This window comes from Taudactylus pleione, unplaced genomic scaffold (genome assembly GCF_031769625.1).
Source record: "Taudactylus pleione unplaced genomic scaffold, aTauple2 ptg000683l, whole genome shotgun sequence".
NCBI lineage: Eukaryota > Metazoa > Chordata > Amphibia > Anura > Myobatrachidae > Taudactylus > Taudactylus pleione.
Window position 1 is genome coordinate 703,605 of NW_028285085.1, and position 19,047 is coordinate 722,651.

General features: G+C 44.3%; 1 protein-coding gene across 3 annotated transcripts in view; it reads left to right on the forward strand.

Moving 5' to 3' along the window:
• The window catches only part of SCN4B (sodium voltage-gated channel beta subunit 4), a 95,255-nt gene that overhangs the window by 42,281 nt on the left and 33,927 nt on the right, over positions 1-19,047 (forward strand). Inside the window, exon 1 of one of the 3 annotated variants that reach the window (XM_088455983.1) lies at positions 10,458-10,820. The exons of the other annotated variants lie outside the window; for them this stretch is intronic. The gene's annotated coding sequence lies outside the window, so the exon portion shown is untranslated. Of the gene's footprint in view, positions 1-10,457; positions 10,821-19,047 lie in introns of those variants that run through there. 3 annotated transcript variants of the gene reach the window in all.

Consider the following 19,047-nt stretch of genomic DNA (forward strand, 5'->3'; position numbering starts at 1 on the left):
CTTCCTCCCACTCCCGCCTCCAAGATTTTGCCCGCACTGCTCCCCACCTCTGGAACTCTCTCCCACTCCGCATCAGACTCTCCACCTGTTTGCAATCCTTCAAACGGGCTCTCAAGACCCACTACTTCATCAAAGCCTTCCAGCTATCATTCTAACTCCTTGCTACATGCTCATTCGTCCCCATCTACCCCATCTGTGTCAACCCAGTTTGTCTTCCCCCACCTTTTTAGAATGTAAGCTCTCACGAGCAGGGTCATCTACCCTCTTGTGCTTCTCCTTACTATAGTGTCATTTACTTCTTACTCACCACTAGGGCACCTAACACTTGGTTGCTTATGCTCTGTTGCTTATCTGGGTGATATGGTCACTAATGTAGCAATATATATTATCCATGTCCTGTATTGTATTGTTCTGTAAGTCACTTGTATACAATTTGTTTTTGTACTTTGTAAGGCGCTGCGGAACACTTGTGGTGCCATATAAATAAATGCTAATAATAATAATAATAATGAGGCCCTCAGTTCCTGTGGCCATTGTGCGCGACCCTAGGGTTACTCAGATGGTTGATTAATGTAGGATCTGCAGCCACCGCTGTGTATTTGCGAAATCTCTAGGCACATGGATGGACATCAGCTACATAGCGTAATTCACTGTAACCTTTTGCCATCAGCGTTGGGCTGCCTAGGAGAGGGAAAAACCTACCTAGGAGTCGGAATTCCAGTAAATATTACATTGCAGCGCGATATACAGCGCGGTATATAGCAACACATTCCGCCACCACTGATGATAAACAAAGCCTTTATTCCTTTTATTCGATTCTTATTTCTCTGTAACTCTGCTTTGCCCAGTTCCTCTTTGGAACGCCCAAGGTTTCCTGTTATTTGTATGTGATTTTGTGTTGAAGGAGTGGAAAGGCACTACATAATAATAACAATAATAATAACAATGGTAATAAGCAATTTTATTTTTATATTATTTTTATCGTTAGAGATACAATCACCTTAGTAGGCCCCAGATTAAGGGTGTTTCTAGGGGTTTGAGCGCTCCTGGCAAAGCAACGGACTGGGGCCACCCCCCCCCCCCCTCCCATATTTTTGGAATGCTTATACACTGTACTTATAACATTAAAAAATAAAAAAAACTTAAAATAGAGATTAATTTAATATAAAAAAAAATATTTTATTATGAATATAATAATAATAATAATAATAATAATAATAATAAAAAACACTAGCCTTTTTCCTGCTTCTCACGGTTGGATTCCCCAGGGGTCTTCCTTCCAATTCCAAGTTGCTGTTTCTGCTGTCACCCCTGCACTGCTGGGGGAGGAAAGGAGTTAGTAATATGCCAGTAATCTTTCCTGTTAATCTCCAGTCACTCCCCCCCCCCCAGTTCTCTTCAGACTAATCCCCCATGGTTTTGCAGCTCCAGACCCACAGTGTCTCTACAGCTGCAGCCAGCCAGCTCCCTTCTGTCTCTCCAGCCCCCAGTGTCACTCCAGCCAGGCCACCTTCTGTCTCTCCAGCCAGCACCCCCTTTTGTGTCACCAGCCATCCCCTCTACTGTCTCCCCAGCAGGCACCCCCTTCTGTCTCACCAGCCAGCACCTCCATCTGTCTCACAGCCAGCACCCTTCTGTCTCACCAGCCAGCACCCCCTTCTGTCTCATCAGCCAGCATCCTTCTGTCTCATCAGCCAGCACCCACTTCTATCTCACCAGCCAGCACCCCCTTCTGTATCATCAGCCAGCACCCACTTCTGTCTCACCAGCCAGCACCCCCTTCTGTCTCACCAGCCAGCACCCCCTTCTGTCTCACCAGCCAGCACCCACTTCTGTCTCATCAGCCAGCACCCACTTCTGTCTCATCAGCCAGCACCCACTTCTGTCTCATCATCCAGCACCCCCTTATGTCTCATCAGCCAGCACCCACTTCTGTCTCATCAGCCAGCACCCCCTTCTGTCTCATCAGCCAGCACCCTTCTGTTTCGTCCAGCCCCCTTTCTATCTCACATGCCAGTCCCTCTTCTCTCTCTCCAGCCAGCACCATCCCCCGCAGCCCACAACACTTGGGAGTATATTTATTAAATTGCGGGTTTTTAGAAGTGGAGTTGTTGCCCATAGTAACCAATCAGATTCTACTTATTTATCTAGCACCTTCTAGAAGACAAACCCGTACTTTAGTAAATACCCCTTGCCTTCTCTTGTGTCCTCTGGCTGCGGCTGTCCCCGTTGCGCTGCCGCTGGCTTCTCTGTCTGACAGCAGTGCGGCATGCATGATATCATGATGTCGCGCGCGCCTTATCTCAATTAAACAAATTCCAACACACTTTATTCATTGTATACCAGGCAGCCGCCAGCAAGCTCCAGCAGCTGCCCAGTCCTGGACCCCACACCACAGTTGCATCTGTGGCCCTAAATCTAACCCCCTTTGCCGGCGCCCCTGGCGAGTGCCATCCTGGCCAAGGGTTAAATACGCCCCTGCCCAGACGTTGCAAAATAGTCTGAGTTTTTCCTCCAGTGGGGTGATTTTGGTTATCAGATGTATTATTTTTCTGCTATTGTGTTCAAGGGAGATAGTTGGAAGAGAAGTGCAGTATGCACGTTGCAACGTAACCTTCCCACCAACCTCAACATTTACAATGTATTTTTTGTATGGAAAGCTAATGGCAGTAGATACAGTTTCGGTACATCTCTCAGTAAGGTTGGGTTACAAAGAGCCAGGGCCGGCTCCAGGGGTCAGAGCACCCTGTGCCGGCTCTCTCTAGTGCGCCCCTACATTGCAAGGGGGCGTGGTTTACTTACCATAGGACACGCCTCCTGCATGACGTTATTTGTAGCGTGTCCGCATGGCACGCCTCCAAACAACGTCAGGCTTGGGGGGGAGCCTCACTAGCTGGGCTTCTCCCATCGCTCTCCCGTCACTGAATGGATGCTGCACGCATACGCGCAGCATCCATTCAGACTCCAGGGTCCGGCGCCGCCGCACAGCTGCGGCGGTGGGGTCGCCAACTTCCTGATTTGACCACCCGCGGGCCACTTCGGCCCACAGGTGGAACAGCAGGACAGCTGAAATCGGGATGTTGGGGAGAGGTGCGCCCTCTATGGGTGGCGCCCCCATTCGACAGCAATGGTCCAACACCCCTAGAGCCGGCCCTGCAAAGAGCAAGTGCTGAAACCTTTCCATACCTGCACCAAAACTCCTCCATTTGTTTAATTGACCACCAGGGTAATTAAGAAGAGATGGGAACAGGAGACACACAGAAGCCATGGTGCAGTCAGCACCTTCCTAAGCAGATCCCATTGTCTGACAGGCTTACCTCACAAAGGGCCTGATTCAGAGCTGCTCGCGAGCACACAGCGCCTGCGGCAGCGAGCGGGTCTGAATCAGGTCCAAAGTGTTATGCTGTCAGCAAAATGAAAGTATTCTCTGTGCTGGACCAATAGTAAATAATTAAAAATAAGTGCATCAAAACTCAACCCTGATGGATTAAGTCCTCATCCGGTCTAAAAGCAATCCGACACATCAAAATTTTAAGATGTAAAGAATGTACAAATATGAGTGTTTTTTCTATAATATACAGTGCATTCAGAAAGTATTCACAACGTATCACTTTTTCCACATTTTGTTATGCTACAGTCTTATTCCAAAATGGAATAAATTCATTTTTGTCCTCAAAATTCTACACACAATACCCCATAATGACAACGTGTAAAAAAATTTTTTTTAGACTTTTGCTAATTTAATAAAAAAAAATAAACTAAGAAGTCACATGTACATAAGTATTCACAACCTTTGCTCAATACTTTGTTGATGCACCTTTGGCAGCAATTACAGCCTCAAGTCTTTCTGAATATGATGCCACAAGCTTGGCACACCTATCTTTGGAGGCACAGAAACAGACAAAATCTCAGGTGCACAACTCCAAATTATTAATAATATATATAAATGCAATAAAATTTTGCAATCAATAGAGGTTTTTAGCATAATCATGGCCAAGGTTATGGGCCTACCCACCATATCCAGGTAACCTCTTTCGGGTAGGTCCCTAACATACTAAGGTTCAAATCCAGAGCGCAGTATGGTAATGTATATGCACACTGTATTAGGCACAATTCTAGGTAAGTCCTACGAGTTATATACTGTAGTGCAATTTTGGTTCATTTTTGGGGCGTGGGTCCCCCTGGATTGCGTTGGTTGGTCTGTCTCAGGGCACTGCATTATAACACATTTTCCTTTATAACACATTTTAACCCTTCACTGTGTGTCTAATATATATGTACTTCACTTTTTTATTTTCATTCTTTATATGCAGCTGCAGCTGCTCCTAACTATCTCTTTACACTGCACTTTTCTTACTGTGGTGGTGCCCTGGGGCGGCTTAGGTGGGCCGGTTTTGGGGGGTCCTGCGCTCTGGATTTGAACCTTAGTATGTTAGGGACCTACCCGAAAGAGGTTACCTGGATATGGTGGGTAGGCCCATAACCTTGGCCATGATTATGCTAAAAACCTCTATTGATTGCAAAATGTTATTGCATTTATATATATTATTAATAATTTGGAGTTGTGCACCTGAGATTTTGTCTGTTTCTGTGCCTGCAATTAGTCTCATCAGGTAGCACCTCCCATTATATATATAGTCAGGTTGTGCAGTCCAGAAATCTTTCCCATATGCACACCTATCTTTGGGCAGTTTCGCTCATTCCTCTTTGCAGCACCTCTCAAGCTCCATCAGGTTGGATGGGAAGCGTCGGTGCACAGCCATTTTCAGATCTTTCCAGAGATGTTCAGTCGGATTCAAGTCTGGGCTCCGGCTGGGCCACTCAAGGACATTCACAGAGTTGTCCTGAAGCCACTCCTTTGATATTTTGGCTGTGTGCTTAGGGTCGTTGTACTGCTGAAAGATGAACCGTCGCCCCAGTCTGAGGTCAAGAGCGCTCTGGAGCAGGTTTTCATCCAGGATGTCTCTGTACATTGCTGCATTCATCTTTCCCTCTATCCTGACTAGTCTCCCAGTTCCTGCCGCTGAAAAACATCCCCACAGCATGATGCTGCCACCACCATGCTTCACTATAGGGATGGTATTGGCCTGGTGATGAGCGGTGCCTAGTTTGCTCCAAACATAACGCCTGGCATTCATGCCAAAGAGTAGAATCTTTGTCTCTCATGGTCTGCAAGTCCTTCAGGTGCATTTTGGCAAACTCCAAGTGGGCTGCCATGTGCTTTTTACTAAGGAGTGGCTTACGTCTGGCCACTCTAATATACAGTCCTGATTGGTGGATTGCTGCAGAGATAGTTGTCCTTCTGGAAGGCTCTCCTCTCTCCACAGAGGAATGCTGTAGCTCTGACAGAGTGACCATCGGGTTCTTGGTCACCTCCCTGACTAGGGCCCTTCTCCCCCAATCGCTCAGTTTAGACGGACGGCCAACTCTAGGAAGAGTCCTGGTGGTTCTGAACGTCTTCCATTTACAGATGATGGAGACCACTGTGCTCATTGGGACCTTCAAAGCAGCAGATATTTTTCTGTACCCTTCCCCAGATTTGTGCCTCGAGACAATCCTGTCTCGGAGGTCTACTGACAATTCCTTGGACTTCATGCTTGGTTTGTGGTCTGACATGCACTGTCAAGTGTGGGGCCTTATATAAACTGGTGTATGCCTTTCAAAATCATGTCCAATCAACTGAATTTACCACAGGTGGACTCCAATTAAGCTGTAGGAACATCTCAAGGATGATCAGTGAAAAGAGGATGCACCCGAGCTCATTTTTGAGCTTCTTGGCAAAGGGTATGAATACTTATGTACATGTGATTTTTTGGTGTTTTTTTTTTTATTAAATTTGCAAAGATCTCAAAAAAACTTTTTACATGTTGTCATTATGGGGTATTGTTTGTAGAATTTTGAGGACAAATATGAATTTATTCCTTTTTGGAATAAGGTTGTAACATAAGAAAATGTGGAAAAAGTGAAGCGTTGTGAATACTTTCCGGATGCACTGTATGTGGTAGTCTAAATTTAAATGCTGTGTTACTTTTATATAATGCCCAAGATAACATTATGTGTACATCAAATAAACAGCTTATTGGAGTGACGTATATTTGGGCTTCTCAAGTAACGGTGACATGTTTTCCATGGGCGGTAACATAGAAATAGTTCAAGTGCCACTTCATAGTCTGTTATTTAAAATGTAATTTTAATTGACCAGTTTAAAATAAAAACGCTTGGAAAGTTATCGGAAGGATAATGCAGCGATTGGTCCTTTGAAGCTGTTAGCAGATATTGGCTAAAGTTCAGGGCTAGTGGAGCTATAGTCTAGAATTGCCAGCTACATCTAGGTAGACACTAGATGTTAGACCACAGATTCTCAAACTCTGTTCTCAGGACCCCCAACAGAGCATGGTTTCCAGGTCTCCTCACAGAATCACAAGTGAAATAATTAGCTCCACCTGTGGATCTTTTAAAATGTGTCAGTGAGTAATGACTACACCTGTGCACCTGCTGGGTGACCTTGAAAAAGTGAACCCTGTGGGGTCCTTTGTTAGACAGTCAATAGGTCGACTGGGACAAAAGGTCGACAGGGACAAAGGGTTGATACACTAAAGGTAGACATGTAAGAAGGTTGACAGGGTCAAAAGGTCGACAAGAAAATGGTCGACACAAAACTGGTCTACACATGATTTTTTTTGTTTTTTAGCCCTAATCTTAACCCTAACCCTCACATTGGTGCCTAAACCTAACCCTCCCTCCTAGTGTCTAAGCCTGACCGTCGGGGTAGATGCCTGACCCTAACAGTCCCTTCTAGTGCCTATCCCTAACCCTCCGGTATGTGCCTTATCCTCCCTCCTGATGCCTAACCCTAACCGTCGGGGTAAGTGCCTAGCCCTAACCCTCCAGTAAGTGCCTAACCCTAAAAAAATAATTTAAAAATCATGCGTTGACCATTTCCATGTCGACCTTTTGTACCTGTCAACCTTCTGACATGTCTACCTTTAGTGTGTCAACCTTTTTACTGTCTATCTATAGTCCGGATCCCTATATATACACACACACACACATATATACACACTGTTTTTAAATAGATTTTTATTGAGTAATTCACAGTTTATACAGAAAAATCATCAAAAAGGTGAGCATATAACAGTACAACAGCCTAATAGCATTTATATAATATATTATGAAGTGATGCAAACTGAAGTATAATAGATAGTGATGCTTATCTAGTTATTGATTCCTTCAGGTGTCCTCGGAGTGCAATTTCTTGTATTCGTCATATAATAGTGGAAAGAAAAAAAACACAACATAGTGTATACCGTCAATTGATCATAAATAATGAGGTAGGCTATTAGTGGTAGATACCCACAAATGCCTATTTAGGAACCATATGTCCCAGAATATATGCCCAAAGTTCATGCAGATCCTCATATATAGTTGCCAAGTAAATGTGTTATAAAAACAATAGTAAGTATCAAACGTACAGAATGTAAAGAAATATGGGCTTATCTGTCTAAACATGGAGTCAGGGTAAAGTCCTCAGAGGTCCAACGCGTTTCATCTATAATACAGACTTCATCAGCTTCCCCATGATGAAGTTTGTTTTATAGACATAATAATAATTTATAATCGTTTTGTATAAATAAAAATGGCACTCAAGATGAATTACAATAAACTAAGATTAAGATTTGTGCAAACAGCAACATTTTGGGATTTACAAAGACCTTTTGTCAAGTTATAATGGTTGTATAGCATAATAAATGGTCTGTGTAAGGCCACGAATGTAGAGTTTTGAAAAAATCTAATTGCGTTAGTTTATTGCAACTTATCTTGAGGGACGTTTGACTTTACCTAGTCACTCTGATACATCTTACTGGGAAGCTTCCATCTTATTTCGGGTTATCTGGGACATATTGATACTTGGAATAGGATCATCCTTATAACCTTCAGATGAGTGTCATACAGTTTATTTTAATGTTTGGGTATTATATATATTCTTATACTCTAATGCATTATTATGAAATATACTACACTGTGGAGAGTGTATATGGGGCATATTCAATTAGCTGCGATAAGCCGTGTTCGGCGGAATATTTTCGCTGATGACGTCATTTCGCCAGGCGAAAACTTATTCAATTCCAAAGACTTTTTGCCTACGCGGAAAGCCAATGCATTGGTATAGGCGAAAAAGATTTGCCTATGAAAGCAGGCGGAAAAAATAGCAGAATTGCGGTTTTGGGGTGCACGGGTGGGGAAACCACCCTGCACCCTTGGGACATGCCCCCAAAGGTTAACTGCGTCAAAAAAATCCACCCCAAAAATTAAAGAACACCCCAAAAATGACTTTGAAAAAGGGGGTGAAAAAGTACAAAGTTGGGGTATAAACTTGAAAACTAGCAAAATAAGCTTTTGGGGGGTCTGCAAGTATGGGGGAGGTGTTTTTTTGATTGCAGGTGCTTGCTGAAGGTATGTTTTTAAGGTTTTTGAAAACTTCACTATTGTGATTTTTAACCATGCTGGCACCCATTTTCATGTACCCCAAATTTGCTGGGACTAGTTATTTTCTGAAAAACCTGCTAAATGCAATTCATCACCACTTGAGAAAAGACGCTAATTAGCAGCTATTTTGAGCATTTAAGTACCCCAAATAGCTTCAGTAGGGCTATTTGGGGGCATCTACATTGATCCCCAATGTTAGTGCATCTTTTCGGGGGTGCCAGGCTGGTTTCTCCAAATCTGACAGCACTTTTCGCCTGTTTGAGTTTCGCCGGGTCCCGTTTTCATGACCTTTGGAATTGAATTGGGTCGAATAGCGGGGGCGCGCACTAAAAGTTTTCACCTCCAAAACACAAAAAGTCAGCGAAAAGCACGGCAGGCGAAACCTTTCCGACTTTGCGCGGCTAATTGAATATGCCCCTATGCTGGTAATTTATTTTAGTATAGTGTCATCACATCAGGACAAGAAAAGGACATTAAAGCCATCAGGGCCGGATTACCAATGGGGCAGGTGGAGCTTCAGCTCCAGGCCTCCCATCAAAATAGGCCCACAGCATCTGTTGTGCTGCTGCAGACAAGAATTTTTTTTTTCCTGCTAGGCTGCTACATCCAGCCTCCCCTGTCTGCGGCTGTCTGAAGCGCCGTCCCCGGCACCCGACCACCCTCTCCCTGCGACCGTCTGAAGCTCCGCCCCCGGCACCCGACCACCCCCTCCCTGCGGCCGTCTGAAGCTCCGCCCCTGGCACCCCCTCCCTACCCTGTCTGCGGCTGTCTGAAGCTCCGCCCCCTGAGAGCCCAGCGGCAACTGATCACCCCCACCCCCTCTCTCGGCTGCCGCCCGCAGTCCAGACTAATGATGGGAAATCTAGTTCATTTTGGTGATCAGTTCATTATGATCTAGTTCACTGAAAAGAATAGTTCAAATGATCAGTTCATGTAGTTAATTTAGGTAATTTTTTCACTGACATTGATACACGGCTGAGAAAAGTGATTGGAAACAGAACTAGTCTATTACACAAACAGTAGGGATTTCAACTACTAGCTCATTAGGTGAGTTATAATCTTGTTAAATGATCAGCTGTTTAATATGTCTGATCTTGTAATATTTTAAAAAAGCAATATATAACAAACTACTAGTAGTAGTGACATGTTTAGCTCTGCAATGTTAATTTAATTGTTGTTATAATTTTATTTCCATAATATACAAGTGAGAGAGAACCAAATTCAGAGTATTGTAACGTGTCAATTTTTTTTCTTACAATACAGTAATTAGAATGAAAAAAACTTTGCCTCATTTTTTAATTGCACCCATTAATGTCACTTAATGCACACCAGAGCTACTATAGATTAACAACAGGGCGGGTGGGATTTTAACCTACACATAAATATCGGGGTTGGTCTCAATACTGACATCGGAATCCCAGCAAGGGACATAAGATAGGCGCCGAAATACTGATGCCTATCTTAATCCCGAAGCTGGAATGCTAATGACACCAGCCCGAACGAAAATAAGTCCGGGGTGCCCTTAGCATTAGCCGCAGGGGGGAGGGTTAGGTTTAGGGAGTCTAGCGGGGTTAGGGTTAGGTTTTTTTTGGAGGGGAGGTTACTAAGAGAATGAATCCCGACAATATACTTCAGATCCATACAATGCATATGTCTGATCACAGCAGTGCCACCTGTGGTCGTTTAACAGTATTAACTCATGATGACTGTATGTGAGAAAGCTGATGGGGAATGTATCATGTGACTTTTGAACTACTCAGTGAGTCATCATGACAACCTATTTCAATCAGCTCCACATGAGTCACTGACCTATTCAAACTAGTGAACTAGAATGCCAGAATGATAGTCATGACAAACTAGTTCAATGAGCTGCACACAGACATGAAAGTGCCACCTGTGGTCGTTACTCATGCCTAATGGAGCTCTCTGTCACTGTCTAACTCCTCCCACTTGTTTTAGCTCTTAATGAACTGGTCTTTGCCAGAGCTGTGAGCTGAGTGAACTAGTTCATTTTGAAGATCAGTTAATTTTGAACTGATCATTCGTGAACTACCCATCACTAGTCCAGACGCCGGACTGATTCATGGAATTGTATGCGCAGTGGAAGGATTCAATAGCCGTCCCTGCACAGAGTGTCTCAGCTCAGCGCTGCGTGCCATCACAGCTGCCACCCCCACTACCGCAGCCGAGCAGTAGGAGGAACTTATCTCCGTGAAGGCAGCCCGTGTAACAGGGTGACTGATCCGGACTCTCTGATGGCATGGCTGCTGACTGCTGATTGGGATGTCATGTCCAAATGGCTGCTGCTGATCTGAGCCTCACACATTAAAAAGGTATGCTGCAAACACTGACTGTATTTTATTGATCAAGTTTCATATACAGTATATATATATATATATATATAAAATGTGTGTATGTATGTATGTGTATATATATATGTATATGTGTGTGTGTGTGTATATATATATATATATATATATATATACATATATACTGTGTGTATGTATATATATATATATATATATATATACTAATTTATGTATGTATGTGTGTGTATATATATATCTACCTATCTATATATGTGTGTAAATGTATGTATATATATATATCTATATATATCTATACTAATTTAGCCAGCGCCTCTGTCTCAATCCCCTGCTCAGCCCCACCCCCTCTCTGCTGCCCTCCTCCCTTGCGTGGCTCCATTCCACCAACACCCCCTGTTGCAACTCTGTCCCCACCCACTTAATCACGGCTCCGTTCCGACATCACAGCCACCATACTTACCCAAACAGCTGATCCTCTACTAACGCTGACCCGTCTCCCTCACAGTGGGAGCCATTGGGGCTCCTGCATTGAGGAGACGTGATGGCGTTACACAATTATTATGTAGTATATATGAATATATGTGTGGGTGTGTGTGCGTGTATATATATATATATATACACACACACACACACACATCAGGGTTCACATGTACATGTTATAGCATATGTTTTACGCACTATAGGCGAGTAGCGAGGTGAGTAGCGACTTGTGTGTATTTTTGTGTATCGGGGACACTGCAATGTGGCATAATGTGTATCTGGGGCACTGGAATGAAAAATAAAGTGTTTCGGATGCATAACGATGTGGCATTATATGTATTAGGGGACACTGCGATGCTGCATAGATGTACTGGGACACAGTGGTATATAGTGTACCGTGGGCACTACAAAGTAGCATTATGTGTAACGGGGCCACTACAAAGTGGCATAATGCATCTTGGGGTGCGCTACCATGTGGCATAATGTGTACCTGGGGCACTAAAATGTGGCATAGGGCCTGATTTGATGAGTCGCATGCATAAGTGCAGGCAGCAGCATCTATTGGCGGTCACCCATCTGCGCCTTTATGCAAATGCCACTAGAAACTCCATCCCTTGTGTATATCTGTGCAGACGAACATGCAAGAACTGAGACGTCCATTTTTAGTGCCCAGACATGCAGTAATAATGATGCATCCTTATACGCCACCATTGTTCACACCATCCAGGCTTGCTCCAGCCCTATGGCATCTGCAGTGTCTCTGTCTGACCATGGCCTCCTATGCCTGACATGCCCACAACACTCCCATAACGCCCACTCAATGGACCGTGGGCCATATTCAATTAGGGAGCGAAAAGTCCGTGCTGGACTTTTCACTCCACATCGGAGCTTTTCTGAGGATAAAGTATCCCCATATTCAATTTGGAGCCGGCGAAAACAGGAGCCTGCGGAAAGGTAAGTATCAGGAAAAATAGGGGAATTTTCGGGAATTCATCCTGGGACCCCCTAATGATGTCCTGACATTTGGGATCACTGTGGGTACCCCCGTTTTACCCTGCTGAAGGTAATTAGGGTTTTTAAATAGCGGCGGCAGGTGTTTTTTTTGCGGCTATGAAGAAGTGATGAAGAATAGCACTTACATTTTTTTTTTTTTTTAAATGAGTTATTCCTATCAAATTTGGGGTACATGAAAATGGGGGTGAGCATATTTTTAAGTACCTAAAGTTATTTAAAAAAATTCTGCAAAAATGCACCTGCCGCTACTCTGCGCAATGAAGAAAACACCTTCCGCATACTTGGGGACCCCACTAGAATTAATTTTGTTAGTTTAGCTTTTTGTTCCCCTATTTTTTTTTTCACCCCCAAAATTAAAGTACATTTTTTGGGGTGTCCCGATTTTTATTTTAACCTTTTTTTGACACAGCTTTTTTTTTCAATGATACTCCCAGGGGTGCAGGCTAATTTTTTTAAGCCGGCACCCCTAAACCCCAATTGTGCACTTTTTTTCGCCATTTCCCCGTTTTTTTTTCAAAGACTTTTAGCACCAGCGGTCCCATGTGGACCTTAATCTGGCACTGAAAGCCATATCAGATAAGTCATTTATGCATTTATTTTTGGTACGTAGTTTAATTGCACCACTATATAATTATAGTATTTCGTCTACTATTTATGCACAAGAAGGTGCCTTATTCCTATTAGTTTATATATAGAGTTCCTCTCATGCCAACCATCCGCATCGCTTTGTGATCACCTTGAAGAAGGTTTTGACTCAGGAAGTGAAATACTGTACGGTAGTGACTGTCCTGGAATTGGAGTTGTATATGGCTGTCAGGACTGCAGATACCATCACCTTCCTGGGGCAATGCGATAGTTCTGTGTCCCATGGGGTCACTGCTGGGCTTTGTGCTGAATCTGTGCCAGTGGAGGTGGTGGAAAGTAAAGTGCATAATGCCACAAGATGATTTATCCAGTTTGGCCCCTTTATTGTCCTACAAGGCCTTACATTTTCAAACGTTGTCTAATGATCATGTCCAAAGCCAGCTTACAAGCTGCTCAATAACCTTTCTTCTATAACTGAAAGCATAGGTTAGGTTTTTATTTACACAAAGACAAATCACAAGGAGTTACAGACCTGGTGCCTGGCTGATTCAAACGCAGTTCACTGAACCTTCTGCTGAGGTTCGAAAATATAAACCACTAAACTCACTAAGAACTGCGCAATTGAAGCAGGATACTGATGGTTCACCGTAAAATACAGTTTATTTACTGGATAAAAAGTAGCATCTAAAATATTACAATATAACAAAAGAAAAACATAAAAACAAACAATGAATCAGTCTCCTAGTCTCAAAAAGTATCCAATATATTGTCCCTGCCGAAATATGCAATAATCAAAGATTACACACCGAAATCCTTTTAATTATAGAACCCTTATTTGTAAGGATTCCCTGTTTGTAAAAACTTTTTATTGATCCCACGGTAGATCAAAACAGTATAAAAAAAATATGGTATTAATGTATCATATGACATACTGTAGATCAAACGACAATCTGTTTTTTCAAAGATAAATTGTCAGCAGCTTAAATATAGGCGATTTCCTGCGGTCCTAAATAAAATCACCAAGGAACCAAATCTTCCGTCAAAATATAATCTTAAGTTAAGCCTTGTTATGGATAGCTCCGTTGCTACGGTATTAATTACAGCCCCAATCCTTTAAACATGCAGAGATAATTAGGTTGAAGCTGTAGCGGTAAATAGAAAGGCAAGTGCCGCAGACTTACTGTCTCTGGGCCTGATACAGCAAGGAACGCAACTGCGATTACGCACACAATCAGCTGTTTGTTGCGTTCAGCGCATGCGTATGCATCGCATTGCGCGTACGTGAACCAGCCACTGCGATCAGCACTGCGCAGACCCATCGCAGAGAGATTGACAGGAAGTACTGTTTGGGGGGAGGTGATGGGGGGGTGGTTCGGCAAAACGCAGGCATGCCAGTGCGTTTGAACGCGGTTGCAGGGGCGTGCATAAATTAGTCACATCGAGACTTGGGCTTTCACTGCGTGAGATGAGGTTAGCGATTTCTGAGTAAAGTCAGACCTTGTGCAAGTGTACGTGAGGTTTCGATTGTACTCAGTGTTACCGGTGGTTTCGCAGACTTGCAAAGTATTACGGATGTGTGTAAGGTAAGGCGGGCGTCCTTATGCAGGTGGCTTTATGTGTTCCGGAGCCAACAAGACTGGGCGCTTAGTATCAATGTAGCGGGATAGGCTGCACTGATCCTGGGGGCGGCAAGACTGAGGGCTCGATTCAGACCCGCTCGCTAGATGCGTACGCTCGCACCCAGCGTATGCAAATTCAGCAAAGGCAGGCGATCACACGGCACTATGGCTTGGCGTGCGATCGCTCTGTGTATGCAGACGCCCACCAGCCTGTCTTAAGACACCCACTAAGGCACGTCATCTCCAGGAAGTGTATGCAACCACCGGAAACATTGAGTACCATCAGATGCGATTGCAGCGCTTGTGGCTGACCATACCCTACCGCAAGCACTGATTCAGTGTGATTTTCAACCAAGTGACGTGTACTATGACGCTCTATGTTAATTAAGTACGCCTGCAGTCGCATCTCCACACCCCCGTTTCCATCGACCAACCCCTGTTACCACCCACAAACGGCTTGTCCTGTCATTCAGTCTAGCGAGCAGTCTATGCGTGGTGAGTGACCGCTTCCCGATCGCCTGGACTAGTTCGCGCACGCGCACTGTGATGCGTACACGTTACAGATTGCGAACCATCACCAGCTACAAGCGAACGCAGCCTAGTGAGCAGGTCTTAATCGGGCCCTGTTCCCGGAGACAGCAGGACTTTACTGGTGTACCAGTAGTTTTTTTTATTTACCAAGACACAAAAATCTGGCAATGGGCTTGAGTTGTAACACAGTGATGGTCCTCTGCCGAAAGGTTATGTCTGTTCACCTAGGGCCTTATTTTTGCACCTTAGCAAACCATGGGCCTCATTCAGAGTTGTATGTAAACCCAAAGGTTTAAGCTCAACTTTGATATTTAATGATTGGATCTGTACTGCACATGTGCTGATCACTGAATGTGATGGTAGTCACAGTCTCCACTAAGCGCAGCATGATTGACGTGCTATGGCCTTTTTGGGGAGTGTACGGGGCGGCGCTGACCTCGCAAGCAGGAAGGAGGTGGCCATTTTGAGTAAATTTAGGTTTACTCAGATGGCTGATGCTCAGATGTACAGTACATATGCGAAATGGAGGTCATTCCATGGTGGTCACCGGCATTAGAATGAATGGGGTATATGCTTCTTGGCTTAGAGCGTGGGAGTCGGAGCTCTCATCCAATCAGCACTTCCCCTAATGGTTTTAAATTATGGTGTAGGGACCCAACAATGTGTGTCTCGCTGCAATAGTGTAAGCCTCCCAGCTGGTTCAGCCCAGTGCTGGTTACTGGAAAAACGGGGAGACCCCACACTGGTCCCCCTCCCTATCCCATTTTCAAGTACGAGACTGGGCTCAGAGGTCCCTAGTTAGTTATACTTTTGGGGTTGGACTCCAATAATTTTTTTTAATATTAACCCTTATTTTATTCTTTAATATACCAAAATCTGCACAGATCAGGGGATGGGTACGAGATGCCGGCGTTCGGGATCCTGGCGTTCAAAATCCCGACACTGGCATACCTACATGGTTAGGATACCGCCACCTGTCGGTCGGTACCATCCCCCTCTCCCTAACCTAACCCTCCCTTCTCGGTGCCTAAACCTAACTTCTTGTCCTAGTGCTTAAGCCTGACGTCCCTCTCCCCGCACCCTAAACCTAACATCCCCTCTCCCCGCATTCTAAACCTAACCCTCCCTCTAGTGCCTAACCCTAACCACACTACTTACCTTCGGGTTTCCGGCAGTTGGGATGCCGGCGTCGGGATTTTTACAGGTGTCGGGAATCCGGCACCAGCATTCTGACCGCCGGACCCCATCTGCCGGATATTGAACGTATCTCCAGATCAGTATGATCTGTGCAGTGCTTTTCATAAACCTGCCGCTCATAGGCAGGTCTATTTAATATTTCTATTGAGCTGTGATTTTGCTGTGATTTTGCTAGTTTTTAACAACCCGATTCTTAGTAAATATGTGATTTCTATTGCGGTCTATGTAAAGCATACAATGTTTTGACCAATGGTCTAATGCCATCTAAAATTGTGTTTGACATGCAAATTTCCATCGGTTTTGCCTTTAGTAAATCTCTATTTTGGATATTGGAGAAAATCACCCAAAATCAGTTTCAGTAAATTTGCCCCATAGGGCCTATTCTCCATTCCCTGCTCCTTGACCTCTCTGCAGCTCTTCGACACAGTCAACCACCCTCTTCTCCTTGAAAGCCTTAACTGCTTAGGCTTTCACAACACTGTCCTCTCCAGGTTCTCTTCCTACCTTTTTGAAAGCTCCTTCAGACTCTCTACTTCTATCGCTCTATCGTTAGGGTATAACAAATCTCTGTCGTGAGCCCCCTGCTCTTTTATCTATACACCTCTTCTATTGGTAAACTCATATGCTTCTTTTGCTTCCAGTACCTCCTCTATGCTGATGACTTCAAATCTACCTCTCCTCTGCTGACCTATCCTGCATTTCTAACTGCCTCTCTGCCAACTCTACCTGGATGTTCAAGCGCTAATTCAAACATAACATGAACAAAAAACAGTTGATCATCTCCTCCCACTTCCTCTGGGAGCCACTACACCTCCCTATGTCTCCCTCACAGTTGAAAACTTCTAACCCTATCCAGTTACCTTCTCAATTTTGCCAAAAATACTCCACTTCCTGACTCAGGATGCTGCCAAATACTCCCACTGATCCATTCTCTTGCCCAAATGATTGCAGTTTCCTTTAATCTGGCCTTCTCCCCTACTGGCTCTCTACCTTAGAATCTATCCTTAATACTGAGGCAAGATTGACCTCTCTCTCTTGCCAGTCCACCTCCTCTACACACCACTCTGTAAATCTGCCTGTCCAGCGCTGCAGAATTAGTGGTGTTTTATAAATAACGTTGATTTTGATGAAAAGTTGGAATGGGTTGGTCGTACATTGTTCAAAATCAGCGCTTATGCCAGTGTGCAAAGTTGTAAGCATCTTGCGATGTGACCACCTCTACGTGGGCATCTGGTTTGCTACTCGTCATCATCAGTGCCCACTTGCATCTACCCTATACCAGGTACAAAATATCTGCCTCTAAATTAGGGATGTGCAGGCTCGGATTAGTTCGGATTTACCCGCCAAATTCATATTTTTCCCGCCAAAAATCGGGTCTCAGAAAGAGGCAAAATGTCATCTTTCATGGACAAACATCTTTCATGGACTTTTGTCCAGGAATGATGATGTTTGTCCATGAAATATGACGTTATTCCTCTTTCTGAGACCCTATTTTTGGTCGGAAAAATCTGGATTTGGCGTGAAAATCCGAACTAATCCGAGCCTGCACATCCCTACTCTAAACAGGTGTATTTCCTCTTATGTCCCACCCTACATAGCCAGAGGTTACATCCATACAGCCTCACAGAGCTTTACCTACGTCATAACATCCCTTTACAACCCAGTTACACCTCTTTATGAAGACAGCATCTTTACACAACTTATTTACTTATTACATAACGAACCTCTACATCAGCTGCAGTTTGGACAATTGCTGCCAGGTACCTAAGTTGCCTTCATCATGCTTTGCTATGGAAGCTGCTGTATGAGTTGCCTACAATTCTTATAAATTTAATGTTAATCTTATCAGATCATATCGAGAACCTGACAGTCTGTAAAGGAAAAAGCTTAAATCTAATGAATTGAGATCATTAGTGTGTGGCCCTAATTCTGGGCCTAATTCATAGACGTACGTAAGTTCGATATTTACGTACATCTCAGATGTTTGCAGATCTCGGATGTTTACAGAGCCGCACACAGCACATGTGCAGATCTGTTTCTGCAATGCTGGTCGCAGTGCCCAAAAACTGCAGCATGATTAACAAGCCAGCTATACTGGCCCCGAACATCCTGAGTAACCTCAGATGTCTGACGGTCACTTTATTGATCAGATGCTCCATCTTTGGATGTAGCAACAGATCAGAGAAGCCGGCAGGAGGCGTCTTTTTACAACAGACGCCTGTTGCGGCATGTACATATTGCCACACAGCTGCTGCGTGCAAAGACGCGGCTCCTGCCACAATAGCAACCAATCTGAATCAGCCCCTCTGTGTTGTGGACATACAGCCTGATTCAGCAAGGAACGCACGCTATCAGACGCACGCACCCGTCCGCTGCGAGAATATTCTAATCAATGCACACGCACAGAGACCGCAGCACAAGATGCAGACGCCCAGCCCCATATTAAGCCACCCATCTCCCTTTACTAATCAGCATGGAAGATAGCGTAAACATCGGTAACATCGAGAATCATCGGAATCATTAGCATAATATTGGTTGACCTGACCTGCCGCAGCATTTTGTCCGCTTCCTGTGTACAGCTTACGGTATGGCTGCGTATGCCGCCGCACTGCCTTAATTATGCACGCCCCTATAGCGGCATTATAACGCCTGCGTTCTCCGGACCACCGCCCGTCACCAGTGCTTCTGCAGCTGGCCCCATCTTCAGTTAATGCATTGAAACAACTTAAGTTTTTTCATTATTTATTTAATTTACTTAAACACATTAAACTGCCCAGTAATACGTCTCACCGTCTGTATGAGCAGTG